General features: G+C 31.5%; 1 protein-coding gene across 2 annotated transcripts in view; it reads left to right on the top strand.

Annotated features, from left to right (window-relative positions):
* Positions 1–2,475: 2,475 nt before the first annotated feature.
* Positions 2,476–21,435, top strand: part of LOC129944563 (neuropilin and tolloid-like protein 1) — a 217,089-nt gene continuing 198,129 nt past the window's right edge. For both annotated transcript variants that reach the window (XM_056054088.1, XM_056054089.1), the window contains exon 1: positions 2,476–3,728. The gene's annotated coding sequence lies outside the window, so the exon portion shown is untranslated. The remainder of the gene's footprint in view (positions 3,729–21,435) is intronic.

Below are 21,435 nucleotides of genomic sequence, written 5' to 3'. Positions count from 1 at the left end.
GCTAGATGTCTCCAGTTTCGAGCTCCAAGTTGGGTGAGGTCACCTTCCACTTGTGCGCGCCACCTGATCCGCGGTCTTCCTCTATTGCTTTGTCCTGTGGGTGTGGATTCGAAGACTTTCCGGGCCGGAGCATTGGTTTCCATGCGCTCTACGTGACCCAGCCATCTTAGTCGTTGGACTTTTACCCTACTGGCTAAGTCTATGTCACTGTACAGCAGGTACAGCTCGTCGTTAAATCTTCTCCTCCACTCTCCTTCGATGCATACGGGACCGAAGATCACACGAAGAACTTTTCTCTCGAAGCGATCCAAGGTGCTTTCATCCGCTTTTGCCATAGTCCATGCTTCTACACCGTATAGCAGGACGGTGATGATAAGGGTCTTATATAGCAACACTTTGGTCACTCGAGAGAGGACTTTACCATTCATTTGCTTTCTTAGTCCAAAGAAACAACGGTTAGCAAGAGTTATTCTGCGTTTAATCTCAGCGCTGGTGTTGTTTTCTGAGCTTACAGCGGAGCCTAGGTAGACGAAGTCCTTGACTACCTCAAAGTTACGTCTGTCGATGGTGACGTTTTGAACAAGATGTCGGCGTTGTATGTCCTTTTTTGACGACAGCATGTACTTTGTTTTGCCCTCATTAACCGCTAAACCCATTTTTGCCGCCTCTGCCTCAATACCCACAAAAGCCCCATTGACATCACGCTGAGTTCTTCCGATTATGTCATTGTCATCAGCATATGCTAGTAATTGGACAGAGGAGCCTTTAGCGTTGATAGTGTCTAGTGTTGACGAGTGAGCTCTGCACTATTCTTTCAAAAATCACATGACAGCGCATCACCTTGCCTTAAACCTTTTTTGACATCGAAAGTTTCTGTTAAGTTGTTTCCAACCTTTATGGAGCAGCGTGAATTCTCCATGGTCATCCTGCACAAACGCTTTTAAGAGCTCGGTATTCAAACCATCCGCTCCAGCGGCTTTATTAGACTTCAGCTTAGATATGTCAATCTTTACTTCGTCTAAGTCGGGAGGACGGGATTGTTCACAGCGGAATTCAGTTCGTCGTCGCCGTTATACAGTCTGCAGACTACCTTTTAGTCAAATTAGATTTCGGTTTTCAACAAAAGTTGTCACAGTTGTCCTAATGTCTACCATAGTTGTTAAATTGACTACTTAAGTTTTTATATTGATTATCGCAATTGTCATATTGACCACCACAGTTGCCGTATTGACTACATTATTAGTCAAAATGACAACCGTAGTTTCAATTTCCTTTAAACAGTTGTTGTATTGACTTCCAAATTGTAAAAAATTTCAAAATTGACAACCGAAAATTGTTCTATTGACTATCGCGGTTATCTTCTGAAATTTAACTACCAAAAATAGTCGATATGATGACTTTTTTCGTTATGTGCATAATAAGCAAAATTGTGATTTATTATATATTTTAAAATTTGATTCTGATCTACAATTATTTAGATTCCTCAACAAACAAGAGTGCAGACATATGTATGTACTAAGGGAAAAACAAGGAAAATTACAGATATCGTATAAAAAAAACTCAATCAAACAATCCAAAATCCATCAATGAACAAAATCTTCAAGATAAATTATCCACGAAACTTAAAAACAATGGAGAGGTACTTATTTTATACAAAAATATTTTCGTCTTTCTAATGAGAGCAAAATGGACACCTACAATAGATTTTGTTTAAAAGTAATTCATATATATTTTTCTTTGAAAGAATTAGCGCACACATCTTACAAAAAAACTTCTGAAACTATTTCAGATTTTTTTTGTTTTTAATACAAACCAAAATATATAATGTCTCCTAAATGAGTCATTCCTCAAAAATCTGTAATTAAAAATATGAACTTATTTTTGTTCATTCTAATTTTTTTCTTTTTTTGTTAAATTCCTTTAGACCAAAATTTCACGCAACCAAACAAAATTTTAATTCAAAATGCATTTCCTGAGTTCTTGTTCGTTTATGAAAATTCACTCAAATAAATTACCGGCATGTTATGGCGCCAACCTTTAAATGCTCCAATTTAATTCAACCTAATATACCTACCTACCAACCTGTCCTCTACAGCTATAACCAACTGACACATAACGTCTCTTGAATTTTATCAGCTGTTTTATTCATTCGAATGAATCGATGAATGAATGAATTCAGGTTTCCATTCCACTTTGTGAAAACGTAAAAATAAAACTGGGAAATTCCCAGCTTCATTTTCATTCATACTTACTCACCATTTCCCCAAAAAATGCTGTGAGAGAAAATTACTCTCGAATTCATTCTCAGAAAATTCAATTCGATGAACTTTCTCTGAAAGTAAGAACGTGTAAAATGAATCCGAATGAATGTGAATTCATTTTGCCAAATTGAAAAGCTCAATGCTCGAATTTTCCGACACACGGGGATGCTGCCAAGAGAGAGATCTGTAACAATTCAGTCTTACGGTAAATTTTCCACCGGAACGTTTGCATACCAAAAAATCCCTAATATACACGGTGTTAGAAATAAAAGGGAAAATATTGTATTTCTAAAAGATTCCAATCTCAATAGAGGCACCTCTTTACGCTCTTCCTATTCAATGCAAACCTAGGTCACGGCTGCTAGCGAGTTCCGCCAAAAAAAAGTTGTTTGTTTTTTTGGGAGTTTTGTTTGCAAATCTAATTTTCGTTTCAAAAACGGTTCACGGGGTTTTCGAAAATTATTGTGAAATCTCAAAAAGAACTTTTTGTCATATCATAATCTTTTGAATTTTTGTACACAAAACCAAAACCAAAAAAAAAATATCTAAATCATGCGACAAGGCCGCGCCAAACTATGAGTGAATTATAAAAATATATAAATACCTACCCTTGTGTCTGTAAATATGAATGTATATTCATTTCGAAAGTGAGACAACATAAATTAAAATTTAAATTAAATTAAAAAAGAAAAATTGTTTTAATAATCCTTGTGCCAAAAAAAAGTTTGATAAAAATTTTGTTTTCGTTTTGTTTGAGTGCCAACTTCTGGGAGAAATAATCTCACGCGAAAAACTTCTAAACAAAATGAATTACCCATCCTGTCGTCTGCGTTCTTAAGTGTTTTTTATTTTGCTTATGGTTTTTTTTTCTAACGTCGACGCGACGCGACTACGACGCTAAGGTTTTACAAAAAAATATTAACAAAATTAAGAATGAAAACGTAATTTTTGTTATAGCTTGATATTTATTTTTTGTTTTTAATTTAAGAAGAAAAATGAAAATGTTTCCGTTAGTCTCGGTTCGGATTCGTCGATGAGATTTTTTTGAGTGATTGTGGAATTTAAGTTTTTAATGTTAGATTTTTGAAAAAAGTCTCATGGCCATTAATTAGTCTGGTTTGAAAAATTTGAATATTTATAAAAAGTTATATAAGAAAATCTTCGACAGAAAAAAGAGTGAAAGTGAAAACACAACCTTGAAAGTTTGAAATAATAAAATAGAAAAGATCGTCCTTGGAATGTTTGTTAATAGTACAGCTAGATTGGAAATTCATCGCGAGTATAACAACTGAATGCAGACAAAAAACATCCTCTCTAAAAAGGACAACATTCATTTACCACTCAGCCAGCAGTCCACACTGACTGCACCACACACGTCTATAGTGCAGTTTTCTATTTTTTTCATCAACTTTGCGGACAAAATCGGTCGTATTTTGAAGGTTTTTCCATTTCACAATGCGGATAAAGGTACGTATCTTTTGCAAGCTAGTCCATGCATAAAGAATGGTTAAGAAGGATACAAAAAAAAACATAAAAAAGGATCTGAAGAACATAGAGGTACCTACCTACACTACATTATGTCATATTCTTGCCTATTGTCCTTACCACAAACGAACGAAAAGTTTTGCGGTTTTTTATAAGTAGGCCAACAACTTAGTACGCCATTACCGGTCCGTTACCACCCTTATGTTATGTTAAGTTAAGTTTTCGTTCTTTTTTTTTTTGGTGGGTAGGTAGGAAGGTAAATATTCTATTCTCATCCGTCCCTCTTTTCCTCGCCCCTATCGCGTCTTCTGCAATGGTTTAATGTTAAATATATATTTATGTACGTTAGTATGGAAAATGTACGAAGCTGAAAGACTCGTTGATGAATGAACATTTTCATGCCTACTATTAGTGCCTACACACAATTTGTTAGGGTTAGCCTCTTTTTGCCTTAGAGGGTTTAAATGGGTGGCTTTGTCTATCTTATCCTCCTTCTTATTTTATGGTCGGCCTCGACAGTGTTAAGTTAGAAAGACGAAAGAAAGATCTATAGATGCAGATATACCATAAAGATATGTATGTTGTAAAGAGTCTTGTAGAAGGCAGAAATATACAACTTGGGTATTGGGTATACCTAAACCTTCTTTGGCACATTTTAGGAGGAGTAAATAATCGTTATTTTTCTTGAAGAGGAATTTTGGTTTTTTGGTGTATTTATGATGGCTTATTTATTACTCTCAAGTGAAAAAGAAGAAGAAGGTTTGTTTTTGCTTTGATTTATAGGCATAAGCTTGTTAGACTGGATCAAATTATGGGGGATGTATTTTTTTTAGGAGGAAACACGATAGATAGGAAGGTAAAAGGGGTTGGAATGGTAGGTATGGAGAGGTGTAAGTATAGTTTTGTAAATAAATCGTGCTTGGGATTTAGGAGGCTTGTAAAGGTTTTCAATCAGAGTTTTTGGTGTTTAGTAAGTTTAAGGGGCTAAGAAGGGTGTTAGAAGTTAGAAAGTAATTCAATTATTAAAAAAGAAGAATTTTGAGAAATGGCATGATTTTGATGGTATTATTACCGCTTATCATATTTTCCTTTGAACGATGTTTTCAGATAAATGATTTGATAAATTTGTTAAACCTTTTGAACCCTTCCGATTTGTTTTAAAAATTTACAAGAAAAAATATAGAAGAAAAAAACTTGTTTTTGTATCTATTGAGTTTTTGGTTAAAACTTTTTTTTTAAGACGAATGAAGATGTGTGGTAAATATCGAACAGTTTTTTTTACATTTTTAAAGAAAACCAAAAATTAAAGATCTCGGAATTTATATTGCTTTCGGTTTTTAATAAAATTCATCTCTTTTATTAAAAAAGAATCGCTTTAGAAACATTTTATCATCTACTATTTACATGAAGCACTTTCCGACTGTTCTGAAAATTTGGGTATAATGCCAAACTATGCTACATAAAAAAATAACAACGAAGAAGGTTTTCTGGAAAACCGATTTGAAATATTATTTTTAACAAGAAGTGGTTTGTTTACGACGGCAAAGAATTCTTTTTTTTTTAAGTTTTCCTGCTCAACATAAAAAATCTCTATAATTTTCTAAAAATCTTCACTTATAATATAACAAAACAGTAAATAAATTTTAACAATTAAAAAAAATGAATATCTAAATTATGTCTTCAATTTATTAGATCAATTTTGACTTATTTTTAACTTCCCATAGGAAATTATTGTAATGGTTCCGATTTGTCAAATTGAAAATTTTGACATTTTTCGACGTTTCAAGGTTTCAGATAATAAGGCAGAAAGATGCAGAAAGGGCTCTCAAGAAAATTGCGTGGGTGATTTTTTTTACCATATCAGTTTGAAAAAAGGTGAACATTTTGAATAACCTTAAATATCTTACGAACCAAAAACGCTAGAGGCTTGAATTAAATTTTATATAATAAAGTGTAACGTGATATCAAAGAAGTATATTTTTTGAAAAAAATCCATTTAATGGGTTTTTTTATAAATCAAAAAATCTGAACAAAAAAATTTCTCACCTCCAAAATTTTACGACTAAAATATGATTTCATCACCAAAACAATTTTGTGTAACGAAGAATAATGTTTTTGACATGTGGTAAAATTTTGAGAAAAATTGACATTTTTATTTTGTCTTATAAGAAATATTGTTTTCAACATTCTGAAAAATTTTGATAAAAATCGAATTGACAGTTTTTTTTACAAACAATTAAAAACTAAAAAAAACATTACTCAGATTTGGTAAAAATTTGATTTCGACTCTAATATCTTTTCGAAAACTTGAGATTATGGCTTCAAACTTATTTAATCTTATAAAAAATATTGTTTTCAACATTCTGAAAAATTTTGATAAAAATCGAAGTGACATTTTTTTTATAAAAAATAAAAATCTAAAAAAAAACATTACATAAAGTTGGTAAAAATTAAATATCGATTCAAATATCTTTTCAAAAACTTGAAATATAGGCTTCAAGCTTATTTTATCTTATAAGGAATATTGTTTTCAACATTCTGAACAATGTTGAGAAAAATCGAATTGACAGTTTTTTTTACAAAAAATAAAAACCGAAACAAAATCAACAAAAGTTGGTAAAAATTGATTTTTGACTCAAATATCTTTTTGATATTGGCTTTAGTTTACTTTTATCTTTCAAAAAATATTTTTGTCAACATTCGGTTAAATTTTGAAAAAAATCGAATTGACAGTTTTTTTACAAAAAATAAAAAACCTAAAATAAATGAATAAAAGTTGTCGACTCAAACATACACATTTTCAAAAATTTGAGATAATAGCTTCAAACTAATTTCACTTATAAGAAATTTTGTTTTCAACATTCTGAAAAATTTTGAGAAAAATCGAATTGACAGTTTTGTAAAAAAAATAAAAACCCTAAAAAAAGTTACACAAAAGTTGGTAAAAATTGATTTTCGACTCAAATATCTTTTCAAAACTTTGAGATATTGGCTTTAATTAACTTTTATCTTTGGAAAACTATTGTTGTCAACATTCAGTAAAATTTTGAAAAAAATCGTATTGACAGTTTTGGTAAAAAATGATTGGTAAAAAATGATTTTCGACTGAAATATCTGTTCAAAAATTTGAGATAATAGCTTCTAACAAACTTTTAAGCAAGACAAATCGACAGACGGAATGGGAAGTTATCAGTGTGGGTCGCATCCCAGCCTCTTTTTTTTTAATTTCACCGCTCACAAAAATTCCGCCGGCATTACTTTGGAAGAGATAGCAAACAATTCTTTTTCAAAAATTCTGGCTCTGTTTCCTTTTTGCCTCATGGTCTTTCTTTTCATTACTGCTTGTTACAATTTTCAAAATGTCTGTTTTCTTTTGTCACTAAATACATTTTAAGAACAAAAAAGGAATAATTTTTTGTAACGACGAATAATATTTTTGACATTGGACAAAATTTTGAGAAAAATCGAAGCAACAGTTTCTACAGAAAATATTTTGCTTTCAAAAAAATATTATTGCTTTCAAATAGATTTTATCTTAAAAAAAATTTGTTTTTTAAATTTATGAAAATTTTTATTAAAATCAATTAGTCTGTGTTTTTTAAAAAACAATGTAAATGTAAAAAACGTTTTTTAAAATTGGTAAAAACTGATGTTTTATTTGAATATTTCGATAATAGATTTAGGTATTGACTTCAAAGTTAGGCTTAATTTAGTTCTTGCCTAAGATATTTTTCATAGAAACATCCAATTGGAAATAGTTGCCGCCTTCAATATTATGATAACAAATGAAGATAATACAAAATTTTGAAATCAATTAATTGCAATAATTTTTTCAAGCACAAGCTCTTAATAATATTTGAAGATTAAAGATGTAATTGATATTATTTCTGATTTAAAAAAAAATATTAAAAATAAATTTTCGAAGTTCGATATCTTGAAAATGGCTAATCAGTTTTTTACGAAATTGAAATGTTAAACGTATGAATATAAGTTTTAAATAGATGTATACCAAAAATGTTTTTAAACTACAATTGAAAAATAATATTAAAAGAAATCAGCTGTCACGATTTTCAAATAGAAATTTTGAAAAATCAAGGGTTTTTAAGTAAAAAAATTACATTTTTGAAAATAAACTTTTCTTGTAGGTACATTTTTAAATCTTAAAATACAAGAAGTATTTTTTAACATACTCCTTGTGTTTTAAATGTTTAGAGTTTTAATGATTTATAATAGAGCGATTGTTATGCAATTCTTTACTCAGGAATAATAATTTAACGGCTGGAATGGTTTAAATAATAAATGTCATGTTGTTTTTTTGTTTCCGCTCTGAATAAAAGAATTTTATTTATTTTTGAATATCGTGCAAATTAGATAAAAAATATTTTTTTAATAAATCTAACGTAACAACACTAAATTTTGTTCACTTCCAGTTGTCTTGTTTGATGTGATTTCTTGAAAGAAATGTTCCCATATTCTTATACCTGGAAAAATTTTGTTTAGTGAGAGACATTTTAATGAATTTACTGCCCAAATTTGCTCTAAGTAATGTTGGTTGTGTTTTAAATCAAAATCAACAGAGTTAGACAGGTGACTCAACTAGTAGTACACAGGGCTTAAACGGACTCTTTGATTTAGTTGATATTCAATACATTTCTCCCCAATTATTAAATATTTCTTGTTACTCATAAATAAAACAAATATGTTCTCCTCTTGAGCTTAAAACCCGATAAATTCTGATAAAAACAAGAAACAAAAAAATATTCATATTTATTTTTTTACTTCTTTATTACTTTCGAACTAAATTATTATAATACGAGTATTTAACAACATAGATGTATGGAAGATTAAAACAAAATTTGCAGTGCTTATAATCTAAAAACTTACTTTGAACATACATATCAATCATGGACCAACTTTATCTACCTACGGTTTTAAGTTGTGAAAGTTTCAAATTTTTAATTAAGTGCTTATAGTTTGGAGGAAAAAATTAAAAAAAAACACACATTTAGTTCAAGGCTATGATGCGTATTTTTAGTTTTAAAAAGTTTATTTCAATATAATTTCGAGTGGTATGCTGATCTGAATTACTTGCCTTTGGAAACTTTAAAAGTATTAATTAGACCAAAAAATGTATTAATGTAAAAAACGAATTCAGGAGTCTATAAAGCTCTGATATTTTTTTCGTAAATAAAATATACAACAGTTTATTAGCTGATTTAAATTAAAAAGGAATTGAAAGCTATTAGTTTTTATAAGGAATTGAAAATAATTAGTTTTTGAGCTGAAGTACTTACAGAAATGGAATGATTAGATTAGATTTGCTATTAATTAATTGGTTACAGTTTAAAATGAATACAAAAAATCATGTCTCCATCCATCACATTTAATAGTGAAGTGCAGGAATCCTCAGTTAAATAATATAATTTGTTTTCCATTTTGGCAGCAAAAAACTATAACATTTCATAGAAAAATAAATGGCTTCCAAAAACAATTCAATAAATATGTACATAAATAAATTGAGTGTTGCAACAGTCCTTTTGAGAACTAGGGCCTGGTGATTGAATTTCTCAACCATTCCTGTATGCGAGTACTGTTGTCAGCTATGGAAGGGACCTACAGTTTTAAGCCGAATCTGAACGAATTTGAGAGAGCACTTTTCATGACAAGAATTACTCTTGGAGAATTTGGAGCACTATTTCAAAATCATGTTAAATCATTCAAACACTTAAATTGCTCACATTTTGTGAAAGGATTGCAGTGTTTAATATTATAACGTCTTACTTTAAATTCACAAATCTGAAGTTTTTCTAAAATTTCAAATTTGTGAAACACACGATACCCACACGGTAACAAACGCTTGCAACCTTTCCTAGAAGCTGTTTTAATGTTTATTTTGCGCATATTTTTAGTAGTAGTAGTAAGTGTGATTTTTATTTACATTTATAAGAAGTAATTACATAGTTTGGTAGTTATCACAAAAGAGCATTGGCATGTGCCGTCAGCCGAAAAGAGAGCAATAATATTTCTTAATACAAAGTAAGAGTTAATTTAACGCAAAGTTTACATTAATAACAAATAGATAAACTAATACAATAAATATAAAAATTGATTTTTTGATTATAAAATTAAAAGCAGGATCAAAAAGATTCGTTTATGATTTGATTTCTATATTTATAGGCAGTTTTTATGTAGCAGTAAAGAAGTGTCCAATTTTCGCCATTTTTTATATTTCAGTATTAAGCTGACAGCTTTGAGGAAAAACAACATAACCGCTTATGTTTTTCAAAACATATTCGTAAAGTTTAGGGAAAAGAGCTTATGTCATTTTCAATTTAATGGCATACATATGCATGTATAACATATGTAAATAATTGGAATATAAACATTATAATATCCTTCTTATCCTTTTTACTCCTTAGGCAAAAATTACTAAATGGATTTAATTTCGAAATGTATGTCAATTTTGAAATAAGCTGACTTATGATGTGTTTGCCTTGTGGCCACAGAAATGTATGAGCTTTAAGAGCATCACTCGTTAAATTTCAATCTATTTTTTATATTTACCACAATCCGGCTTCAGAGTTCCAAATAACTGTCATATAATATCGAAACGCCAGAACCTACATTTATTTTAACAATTTATTTCAATATATCGAACCCTTTTATCTTCATAAATTTGCATATCAATGATAAAATCATGAAACACAAATATTAAACTCATTTTTTATTTATATTTTTATGTAAATATTGTTTCTGTATGTGTAAGCAAAAATCGTTCTAAAAAATACAAGAATTTTCGAAACGTCCATCAATCAGTGTCAGTTGCCTTACCGACCTTCTTTGTAAAAAAAAAAATAGAAAGCTTCTCGTATCTCGTATATAAAATAAGAAAATTCTATTTGAATTTCTATGTGAATTTAATGATGTGCAAACCAAAGATAAACTCAATTAAATGAGAATATTTTTCTTTCTATCTACTGATTCAAATGAACTTCCTTATCAAATTGGTTGATCTTGTAAAATGTTTTTCTATCTTAATCCCATATGAAAATTCTATTGAAGGACAGGCGTATAAAGTTTAAATAAAAAGGTTTTAGATTTCAAAGCCGATACGATATCTTTGTACATATTTCAACTCTTCGGGTCCACTACTTGTTGGAAACTTGAAGAGTTTTTTTTGCAAAGGTTAATAACAAAAACTTGAATGCATTTGCATACAGCATAACATTACATGTTTCCCTAAAAAGTCGAGTACAAAATCTCTCAAAATAAATATAATAAAAAAATTAACATGGTTTTTGCATGAGTTCCTATCTTTAAGAATTAAATTTGAGCTCTCTAATTGTTCCCTTAAAGTAACACCTATTCATATTTGTGTTTAACATTTCGTTCCATGAGGTTTCTTTATCTAAAAGCTTGTTTTTTGGAGCTGGGTTGGAGTCATTTCTAGCAAGAAATACAAAATTGCATTTTCTGTTTGTAGACTTCGGAGCGGCTTTCGATACCATGGATCACGATGCTCTAATTTACTACCTACACGGACTTGGTTTGACTCAAAGTTTGTAAAACTAATTCCCTTCTCTCCAAGGGCATGGAAACGCTTATTAATTATCAGCTCAAGAAATATCTTGAAGATCGAAAGCTTTTTAATGACTGGTTCATCTCACCGAACAGTGGAGCAATTCTTAACATTATTTTGGAGAAAGTAAGGTTATTGTACTTGTTATTTCACAAGCATTTGATAGGGTTTGGCATCAGGCAATCTTATCGAAAATGCCTGCTTTCGGTTTCCATGAATTAATGCTTCACTGGATAAGTAATTACCTTTCGGATCGATCAATACAAGTAGTATTGGATGGATTCAAGTCTGAAAACCATAAAATAAATGCTGGTGTGCCCCAGGGCTCTGTTTTATCTCCAACACTCTTTCTCATTTTTATTAATGATCTCCTGTCTGCCACTTCTAATCCAATACATTGTTTCGCTGACGATAGTACTCTTAGATTTTCATATTCGTTTTAAGGCTTACATCCCTCTTCTTCGGATGTGGAACTGCAACGACAAACTATGATAAGTTCATTAAATTCCAACCTAAACTGCATTGTTCGATGGGGATACCAAAAAACCACGTGGAATTTAATGCTTCTAAAACCAAATGCTGTCTTGTATCGTTAAAGCTTGATATAACCTCATTTTTATTATCCATGGATGGCACTTGCATCAATGAGACTGAACACCTCGATATTCTCGGTATGTGTGTCATCAACCACCTCTTTCGGAACAATCACATAAGGTTTGTCGCCAATAATTCCGCAAGGTGTTTAGGTTTCCTTAGGCGATGCAAGAAATATTTCACTATTTCCAATCTGGCTGTTATCTACAAGATTTACATACGTCCAAAGCTTGAATATAACCCCCATCTCTGAAATGGTGCTCTTGCAGCTTACTTAAGCCTATTGGATAGTATTGAATGTATAGCATTAAAATTGATAGATGATAATATCATCATAAGTTCATTTACTTCGCTTGAACATAGTTGTAAGGTCTATTGTCTGACCCTATTTTAGATTTATTTTAACTGCTTATGCTCTAGTGAAATAGCCAGCTGCATTCCTTCCCTTAAACAGTTTAACTGTAATACTCGCTCTTCTAGGAATGCTCATCAGTATACCCTCGAGCCCAACTTGGGTTGTACTGCCAAATACAGAGATTCGTTCTTTAGCCGTACTACGTGAATGTAGAATGCCTTACCACACTCTATCTTTCCTAGTCATTGCAATATTTAGGAATTTAAAATCAATGTGAACCGACATCTCCTTTGAAACCCTCTCTCCTCTTCCTAGTGCTCACACTGTGCCTCTGCATAATAAGGGTAGTATATCCCCTTGAGTGAGTGGTTATTATTTAAAAAAAAATTAAATACATAGGAAAAAATAAATCTGAATTGTTTGCAACTCAATCCGGAGTCCGGCAACGATGCATCCTTAGTCCATATCTTTTCGCTCTTTATATTAAGTGAACTGTTAACCTGGTGGTATTGAATATGGAGGACTGCGAATCAAAGCTCTGCTATTTGCAGATTATATAGTTGTAATATAAGATTCTCCGGAAACTCTACAACTTATGATTAAGAAGTTAAAAGAATTTTGCGATATGTGCAACCTTGTGGTTAATCTGGATAAATCGAAACTCACGATAGTAAAGAAAGGAGGTTGAAGAACAATTGATAACGAGGAATGCAAACATTTCTATAAATGCAACCTGGAAAAATTGCTTCAATGACAGCCAAATAAGCCACAGCTGCAAGTATCACATTTTTGAAGCCATTGTGGAGTCTATTCTCTTTTATGCTGCACAGACCTGGATACAAAAAGAAAACAAAGCAGTTGAAAAACCTTAAAGTTCTTCATCAAACAAAATTTAATTCTTCCGCCAAACTGTATGATATTGTTAGGAACTGAGATGTCACCACTGTTCATCAAGGCATTTGTAATCTTTGTAACCGAAGTGTCAAAATAAGGACATCATGCATTTTCTAGAACAATGTCCAATCTTGAGGGAGATAAGACGAAACGTATTTTTAAACCACTGTTTAAATATTTTTTAGCTACAACGGCCATACAAGTGCTGATAGTCTTTTCGGAGTAAAATTTAAATGTAAAGACTTTGGTTTTTATCAAATAGAATTCAAAAACACATTTCCTTAATTTCTACAAACAAATTATTTAAAAATCAATTTTAATAACAAATTCAAATAAATGATATGTTGCGTTCTGAAATTCCAAAAATGACCTTGGGATGTGACCCATTATTTTGGAGTTAATATGACGTTTTGGCAAAAAAATATGAATTGGAGATTTTAATCCAACAAGACACTACGAAAGTAAGAAATCGAAAAAAGGGGTCCCTCGATTTAGTATGTCTGTCTTACTTACTGTTTTAGCTCCTACAGTCCAAATCATTGATTCGGTTGACTTTAAACTTGAAAATTAAGATTTTGAGCCAATTAGCGCTGGGCGTTTTCTCTATTCTTTTGAAAGACTAAACTTAACAGCACTCGCAAAGTCGCAACACAAATAAATAAATACAAAATTAAAAATACGAAGTTTCTCAGAAAAAAACTGACAGATTTTTTTAAACTGTTGCTTAAATTTGTTTGCTTAGTTTGGCTTTTTTCAATGTACAAAAAATATTTGTATATTGTTTCAAAGGCTTACCCCCCATAGAACCGTGATTTTATTTTTCCTCAAGAACTAATCAAATCATTTCAATATTTTTTTTTCTGCATAAGTTCTTATACTGGCGCAATAATATTTGATGATAAAAAATGTCATTGTATTATTTTTGATTAAAATAAGTTTTAACTTTTTTTCAAAATTCGATATTTTGGAAAAGAGTCGTTATTTTTTTTTTAAATTGAAATGTAAAACAAACATATATAAGCTCCGAGTAACTGCATACAAAAAATATTTTAAACTAAATTAGAAATAAAAATTACAAATAATAGAATTTTTAAAAAAGTAGGTCTAACGATTTTCAAATAAAAATTGTGAACAATTAATATTTTCCTGAGCTTTCAGATGGCGTTAACATTTTTGAAAACAAACTGTTTTTGCAGGTACATTTTTATATCTTAAAATACAAGAAATGTTTTCAAAAAGACTATTTGGATCCATGGGCAGGTTCGTACGATTCAGTCCTTAGTTCATTTTTTAAATTGCTATTGTAAAATAAACAACCTCTTAATTAGTATCAAATTCTGCATCTTTTAATGTTATTTTCTGTAAGACAGAATTTTTTTGAATTCGATATCTACACTGGTTTTAAAAATATGGCTTCCGATTGCAAAACTTAAACAATTATTTGTCATTGTTGAGTAGATTCTGGGTCTTCAATAATGGGTTGGGTAAATTTGAACTGTTTTGACAATTTCTTGATAAGAAAAATCAAAGCTTGTTGAATCCGGTAATGTTGACGAAAACTTACGTTTTTCGATTTCTCGTCGATTCACTCTATTTCAATGTATTATTATAATGTAAACGTTTTACTTTGAAATTCCGATTCAATTACTTCCCTTAGAGTCACAGGGAACTTATCTCAAATTGACCTATACTGCTTCAAGTTTACTGCTCCTTCTTGAACCTTTAAATTAAACTCTGTCTTTTTTTCCTAAAAAATGTTTTATACTTGCTAAAGTTCGATTTGTTTCTATTCTTTCTAACTTGTAACTTTAAAGTCTATTCCTAGTGGATTTTCTTTGTCTAAAAGGTTTGTGTTACATATTTCCCTTGATATTTGCTTCCACCTTAATATTTTTTGTATCATAGAATATACACAGTTTTTCCTTTTCATAATTGATCCTCATATTTATAAAAAGAAACTCTTTCAAGAATATTTCACAATGTGTACTAAAGTAAGTTTGATAAAATATCTTTTCATACACAAACTTTAAACCTTTCTTTTATTACATTATATTTTATGTTTGTTTTTAACACGAACCTACTCTAAGGCTTTTCTTTAAAAACAAAAACCCACAAACAAAGAATATGAAAAATCTGTGTCATCTTTTTATACCTGCACAAAAAAGTACCTGCAAAATAAAATCACTGAAATTTTACTCTACCTTCTATGTACACTTGGAAGCCTTTGAATAAATAAGTTGCCTCATAAGGAAACACCTTTAGGGAAAAATTAGGAAATGTTTTCCCGAGTAGGTAATATAATTTTATTTTTATACTCTTGCACCCAACAAAAAAATTCAGGTAAGGTAGATTCACTGTCATTTCATGTACATATTCGTATAGCCCTCTCTCCTTTATCCTTGTAAAGACATTTTTATTTAAAACAACAGAACCTGACATGCAAATTGTCTTCATAGCCAAATAAAAATAAAAAAAAGAAAAACAAAAAAAACACAAACAAATTTGTTCCCTGTTTTTAGGAAGTCAAATAATAAAAACAAAAAACAACAACAAAATAAGGACATACACAAAGATGAAAAATATTTCCACGTCATTTCTTTCTAAAAAATAAAATGTCGAAAAAAAAATTAAGGAAAAATGTTATCTTAACAAAGTCCAGGACATCCATAACACAACATAACATAACATATACCCAAAACCTACCTAAGCTATAGAAGCGAAACACAACTCGTCGTACTCGACTTTTTTTTATTTAGTAAAAAATGTGATAAAAATATGGCACACTTCACAAAATGGCAATATCACCACAAACTTTTCATCCTGTCACATATTCCCCTCAAACAAACCCAAAAGTCAGTCGAGGATGAGCGAATTGCCATTGAGGGAGTCCTTGCTTGTCTTACTCGGCTTGGCTTGGTTTGGCTCTTGCTGCTTGCTGTACAGAGAGATACTAACTTCTAACAAACCCACACACTTGAATGGTAATTCATTTAAATATTATTACCATATAAACCCTCGTTTTGCGCTGACTTCCTTACATTGCGGTTTCTACATTCGCATCAGTTAAATTCAAAATACCATCATCGTCGTAGCTGTTGTCATCATTGGGTCCACATAGTCATCCTTTTTGTGTTTGTATATACGAGTGAGTATATTCGGTGTCCTGTATCAAATCCTTGTGACGAAGTAAACAAAAAAAAAAAAAATGGCAGAACATCAGGACGACTACGACTCTTGTGAATTCTTCAGTAGGTACCCACTCAGGGGAAGTGTAACATTTTAAATTTTATAACTAACTGACAGAGGGAAATGGATTCTCCGGTTTCCGGTTGTTGTGTGGATGTGGCGCTTTCGCCATATCATTGCTGCAACAACAAGCAGCTACTGTCAAGTGTACCGTATTAACAAGTATTCGCTGAGAGTGTGAATGAGTCACCAAAAGGCGTTCATGCTATGTCTTCCATGAGATCTTCCCCTCATCAGGATCAGGGTACTTTGAAGCACAGTAACACGCACTGGCACTGATGATGAATGACACCATGAGAAGTATAAATGATGCCCATTTCAGTTGGTGTCCTATGAAATTAATAATAAAAAGAGGACGAATAAAGCACAAGGAAACTTTCCTCAGCTTGCACAGTCCTGACTTCTGAAATGAAGCTAAGATCCATCAGAGTAGGTATACTGTTACATGTTTACATACATACGTACCTACTACTTCACTTCGACCTTCCCATGCGAGTTGGCTTTAATATTTCACTTGATGTCAGATGGTGTAGTTTTTGTTGGTGTTGTTGTTGTGTCCCTTTTCTCGGCCAATAAATATTTTGCTTCCTTTTTCTCTATTCGTATTATTTTTTGTTCTTCCTTGTATTTGTTTTGTTTATTAAAAAGTACACTCGTACTTACAAAACAAGTAATAAAAATAAATAAAAACAAGAAACTTTAAAAAATAAAATCTGATCCTTTGTACTAAACGAGACTGATGAAACATGATTATTATACGGTGAACGTGGTGTTTTCTGGGGCTCGGATGTTTTGTGTTTTTGATGTTGATGCCATATCCGACAACATCATCAAATTTATGGTTCAAAAGAAATGTGATAAAATAATTTGTTAGCCTTATTTACCTGGGGGAAGCTTTATAAAAATAAAGGTACTAAATACATAGCCATAGTTCCTTATCTTTATAAATCAACTGTTTGTTTCGGTTTTACTTGTGTAAAGATGTTTTATCTTTTTACTTAAAAGACTTCTTGTAGACATTTTTAAAACGAAACATTACAATAAAATGGCAGGGTTTTGATTTAAATTTGTTATTTTATTCAAAAACAGGGTAAACAATAAACAAAATAATTCATCTGTGTTCTAGTCTTTTAAAATGTATTCTATTAAAAATGTTCATTTTGAACTTCCCATAGGAATGTATTGTAATCGGTCGAATTGACAATTGTGACATTTCTCGGCCTTTCAAGGTCCCTAGAGTCGAAATAAATTTTTTTTAGAGAGATGCCTGTACGTTCGTGTGAACTTAGCAATAACACCTGTGAAATGCGCTTGCCAGTCGTCAACATTGCTTTCCAAAAGGTTGGGAGAAGATTCTGGTGCTATTGCGAGTTCGTTCCAGTTCTTAAACGGAGATGCATTCGATTGCAGGAATTTTTTCAAAAATATTTTGTGAAGGCACAGTTCACTTCTTTTCATCAGCTGAACAATAAAATCCGCATTAGCCTTTAGGGTGATGCCTGACTCTACGTAAATGGCGTAATTAGGAATTGAGTTAGGCAAACGAAACAAGAGCTTAAAGGAGTGCCTTTGCAGGCTCTCGAAGCATCTAGGTTCAAAAAACCGAAAACTTGTGCACCATAGAACAAACATGAATTTATTGTTGCATTAAAGACTTTATATTTATAGATACCAGATCAATGTTGGAGTTGGAGAAGAACTTAGGCCACATCAAATTTAGGCCAACTTGGCTTTTTTATTTTTTATTTTAGCATGTTTAGCGAAATCTAAATTGTGGTTAAGAAGAACACACAAGTATTTAAATTACTGGACTATTTCGACAACGGTGTTATTGAGCGAGCACTTTTCATCAGAGCGTCTTTTTGTTTGCCTTTCTTCAAAAATTATAATTTTTGTTTTTTGTACATTTATTTGCAGACCCCAAGTCTCATAAAATAAGCAAATTCGGTTAACATAACCAAATCGTCGGCATATAATAAAACTTTGACAATGCTGTTACCAAGAGAGACTCCACTAGGAAGATGATCACAAATATCATCAATGAAGAGAGAAAACAGTAAAGGGCTCAAAATACAACCTTGCGGCACACCGGCTGTTATTTCGAAACTATTCGAGAAATCAGAAAATTAGATTTTCGTACATTAATAAAAACTTGCGAAATATACCTATGCAGGACATTTTATAAATTAAATACTGTCTGTTGACTTTGTCAAAAGCAGCAATAAAATCAACCAACCAAGTGTATAGTTTCTTCTTCCGTTCAATAAACTTTCTAGTGATACTGAAGATAGAGAAAACATGGTCCATTGTAAAACAACCTGGCCGGAAACCGGCTTGAAAAATACTCATACGATTACTACTTTCAATCCATTTGATAAGTCTTCGATTCAGAATCGCTGAAAGCATTTTTTGAATTGTATTTAATACCGAAATTTCTCTATAAATTTCAGGCGTATTTGCATCACCTTTCTTAAAAATTGCAAAAATAACGGATTTCTTAAAACTAGTTGGAGCGATAGCGTCGTTGTTCAATCTATTAAAGAAGGTTACAAGGAAATTTTTAAATTCAAAAGTGCTGTTTTTGTAGAATTTCACTGGTATACCATCCGTACCTGGTGTTTTATTGTTTTTCATTTTGGAGAGCGTTGCTTCCAATTCCACAAGCGAAATCTCAGAATCCAGCTCATTTACTAGAGTTATGTAGCGCGTAATGGAAGGTATGAAGATCTTCGTCAGCTGAGAGCAGAGTTTTAGAATGAGCTGCTAGCGTCTCAGCATCTAGAGAGTACTTTATACCCTGATTAAGTTCTAGTTAATTGACCATTTTTTTTTTGATAATCTATCTTTTTAGATAGACATCATTTTTTATAATCTCTACGTACTTATTTTTAAAAATTTGGGAGTTTGTCATTCTAAATAGTTTTAAATAAACAAAGGATTTTTTTCGTAGATTTCTGCAGTCATTATCAAACCATTAATTAGCATATACAAACGTATGAGCGCTCTTTTGGGCAAAACGGCGGAAAGTTTAATGACTTCAGATATTCTACCGCAGGTCTCTTCAATAGAGAGTGGATGCTGAAGAAGCGAGTGAAAATTAAGTTTCAAAAGTCTTTTATAGGGAAGTGCATTGTGATCAGACCATTTAAGTTTATCAAAGCTAGTAGGATTCGGAAGTTGAGTTACACCGGGAAAATGTAATTTAATGACCATTAGGAAATATGCGAAAAGTTGGCGAGAACAACTTCAAAATCCTCTATAACATTAAACCAGTTTCCAGTAATAGCCGCGAAATCAATAACAGATTGACCATATCCACTTACACACGTAAATTCACCACAAGCATCACTTTTAAAAGACCCGTTTAGTACGAAAAGCCCAAATAACTCAACCATTTCTGCTAAATTCCGTCCACTGCGATTAAAAATTTCGTCGTTAGAGTTTCTAAGCCCATTAAAAACCGTTCGCGGATGTAAAAAATTAACATTACAGTTTTGATATCTGCCAATTCTCCGTTTAAATCTCCCACTATCATTACACTTTCGAAAGTAATGGTATTCATAAATTCAACTAATTCCTCAAATTCAGTTTGCCAATTATTGCAATTTAAGTAAACTGGATTTATATAATAACTTAAGTTGTTGCAAACCACTTCAAAAATTATTTTTTGAACAATTGTTTTAAACTCAACTAAATTACCCCATAAGTTTTGGTTAATCCCATATAATATACCCCCACTGGCTCTTCCGTGTGAATTCGATCTAATTGCTGAATTAAACATTAATTTGAAATCTTTAAAATATTTTAAGAATTCGTTTTCGTTTTTATGTTCTACAAATGTTTCTATAAGAATTATAATATCGAAATCTTGTAAATACTTAAAAAAATATGGTATTAAGAGTTTGTTTTTGAGAGCAGTAATATTATAAGAACATATTTTTAAATTTTTAAAATTAACTAAATTTGAACTATGGAAGACGACAGACTTTACCTATTATGTATTCCACTTTAAATGTTGTGGCATTCGACTATCAGGTGGCGCTTCTAGCGATTGAGACGAAGGAGATGATGGACCAATTAAAACCGGGGCTAACTTTCTTCCCTCGCTGCAGTCAAAAAGGTCATGGCATCTGTCACCAAAAGCTTCTGCAACAAATGTCATATCTGCTGCTGTTTTGAAAATCAAACCTCGTGAAACTTTGTAAAAAGTGGTGGTTGTTTATTTGCATTTTTCTATCTCCTTTGATTAAGATTTTCACTTTCGGGTTAATTTGCAGCAGTTTGTTTTTAGTAGGAACTAAAGATTGTCGATTTTTCCTGAATATCAAATTTAGTATTTGTTTATATAAGAAAATGCTACTAAAATTGTTAAATATTGGTTTTCGACTAGAAATCTCGTTTCATCATATACAAAATATTGCTGGTAATTATTTAAATTTTTAAGAATCATTCAACTCAAAACTTTTTTAACAAAACACGAAAACCTTTAAGCAAGAAAGTTATCAGTGTGGGTCGCATTGCAGCCTCATTTTGTGGATGTAATGGCGTCTCTTCAATTATTTGAGAATTTTCAGAACCCAAAATATGACAATTTTGTTTATTAACATACCCACCGAGTAAATTTTGTTTGAAAATCGGCGTCCACCGCCTCTTGTTCAAGCCACCATTCGACGTATGTACGACGTTATAAATAATAAGCTAGTTTCAGTTATTGAGGACTTTATATGAGTTTGGGTTTAAATCCAAATGCCTCAGCACGACGAGAAATCGACACATTCGGGCCTTCGGCAACACTTTCACTTAGAGCTATATTTAAGTCTATCATCATTCCTTGTTAAGACTTTGGAAAGATTGATTCATATCCATTTAAGGGCAAGTATCGATACAAGACTTCTGTCTTCGTCTCAACATGCCTACTGTAAAGGTAAATAGGTGGAAACAGCGGTTCACACTTTAGTACGCACCGTCGAATATTCCCTCCATCAAAAAGAGTTCACTATGGTTGCTTTCTTTGACATAGA

Source organism: Eupeodes corollae, chromosome 2 (assembly GCF_945859685.1).
Source record: "Eupeodes corollae chromosome 2, idEupCoro1.1, whole genome shotgun sequence".
Classification (NCBI taxonomy): Eukaryota; Metazoa; Arthropoda; class Insecta; order Diptera; family Syrphidae; genus Eupeodes; species Eupeodes corollae.
Note: the sequence above shows the minus strand (reverse complement) of the source record. Positions and strands in the feature narration are given on the sequence as shown.